Source organism: Zingiber officinale, chromosome 7B (genome assembly GCF_018446385.1).
Source record: "Zingiber officinale cultivar Zhangliang chromosome 7B, Zo_v1.1, whole genome shotgun sequence".
NCBI lineage: Eukaryota > Viridiplantae > Streptophyta > Magnoliopsida > Zingiberales > Zingiberaceae > Zingiber > Zingiber officinale.
This window is the reverse complement of record NC_055999.1, coordinates 27,084,011-27,085,887: the sequence shown is the minus strand read 5'-3', so window position 1 is coordinate 27,085,887 and position 1,877 is coordinate 27,084,011. Positions and strand designations below refer to the sequence as shown.

General features: G+C 38.1%; 1 non-coding gene across 1 annotated transcript; it reads left to right on the top strand.

Annotated features, from left to right (window-relative positions):
• Positions 1 to 391: 391 nt before the first annotated feature.
• LOC122007561 lies at positions 392 to 497 on the top strand. The gene has a single exon (XR_006119034.1). It is a non-coding gene; the product is annotated as a small nucleolar RNA R71 (small nucleolar RNA).
• The last annotated feature ends 1,380 nt before the right edge of the window (positions 498 to 1,877 follow it).

The window sequence follows — 1,877 nt, the reverse complement described above, 5'->3', positions numbered from 1 at the left end:
GATTTGTGCAGTGATAGCTCCCAATGGACATGAGTCATTTGAATGCTCTGAACTCCCACATACTTCACAAGATGTACTAATAGCATTGACCATATTAGCACTAGTCCCCATGTTCTCAAATTTCTTTGTAAGAGCATCCAATTTTGCAGACAAAAGAGTGACTGCATCTACATCAAACTTCCCTGATGCTTTAATTGTTGGGTTTACAGAGGAGTAGCCACCACTTCTTTCATTTGCCCATTGATGATGATTTTGTGCTACACTTTCAATGATTTCTTCGGCTTCATCTAAACTTTTATTCATAAGTGCCCCTCCAGCAGCTGAATCAAGGGACACTTTGGTATGATAATTGATACCATTATAAAAAGTGTGCAACACTAACCATCTTTCCAACCCATGATGTGGGCATTGTCTGAGCATACTATTATATCTATCCCATGCTTCAAAAAGAGATTCTGAGTCAGTTTGCTTGAAGCTTGCAATTAAATTCCTCATATGAGCTGTTTTGCTTGGTGGGTAGAACTTATCAAGAAACTGTTGCTCGCACTGCTCCCAAGTGGTGATGCTATTAGGGGCCAAAGAATTCAGCCATTGCTTTGCCCTATCTCTTAGAGAAAACCCAAATAACAGTAATCTAACTGCATCTGAAGGAACTCCATTCATTTTCATGGTCCCACATATTTCATAAAAGACCTCTAAATGTTGATTGGGGTCTTCATGAGGTCCTCCACCAAATTGGTTCTGCTGCACCATAGATATGATTGCGGGTTTGATCTCAAAGTTATTAGCCTCCACTGAAGGTCTTGAAATACTAGATCGGAAACCTCTTGCATAGGGTGCTGCATAGTCCTTGAGTGGTCTATTTGCCATGTTCAAATGTTCCTGTTCTTCAATTTGCCTTTGCAGAATTCTTCTTTTATGGAAAGTTCTATCAATCTCAGGGTCAAAAGGAAAGAATTCCCCTGCAAAGTTAGATCTTCGCATACACAAGAACAAGATAGCGGATAGCAATTCGACACAAAAAGGAAAATAGAAGAATCAAAAATGCAGAATTGAGTTTGTACACAAAGAATTAGCAAGAAGTAAAAGTTATACAAGACAGTAAAAAAAAACAGAAATCTAATGATTAGTTACAACTATACAATATGAAAGGAAAACAAATGTTATGTTTAGTCTAGCTCAATTGATAATTCCTAATGTTATAGCGCAGTCCCCGGCAACGACGCCAAAAACTTGTTACGCTCCGCAAGTATACGGAAATGTCGCAAGTAATATAAAAGATTATCGTATCCACAGGGACTGGAATAAGCACTAGGAATGTCTCAATGCGAATTAGCTAAACAACTATCCAATCATTTCAAAAGCAAAGTAAAGGTAAACAAATCTAAGATTAGAGATCAACAAACTAGAGTTTAGTGTTTTGGGTTATGATAAAGGGAGATTCTAGGAGTTTCGGTTTCTTTGTAAGATTTCTTGAATGTAAATGGTTCACCAATTCTTATTCCTCAATTACCAAACATGTAGAAAGTTGCCGGTTCCCTCTTGCAATAGACAACCGGCTAAGGACTGAGAAATGTATCTAAATAGGATTAATGAGACATGAACCTACGTTGTCCTTACACAGAAGCGCACCTATTACTATGCCTTCCTCGGATATCAACATAGAAGCCCACAACTTATTAATCTACAAAGATACAAGAAGCTAATCATAGAATCCATCCTACTCTCTTGAATATTCCTATTTCCCCTTCAAGATTATCTCTCAAACGTCCTTACACGGGCTTGCACATGGATCCCTCGGATGATCGAGTGAGAGTTTATCCTTACCAAGTCCATAAGAAATCCAAACAATCAATCAAGAATGAGAATTACGCACA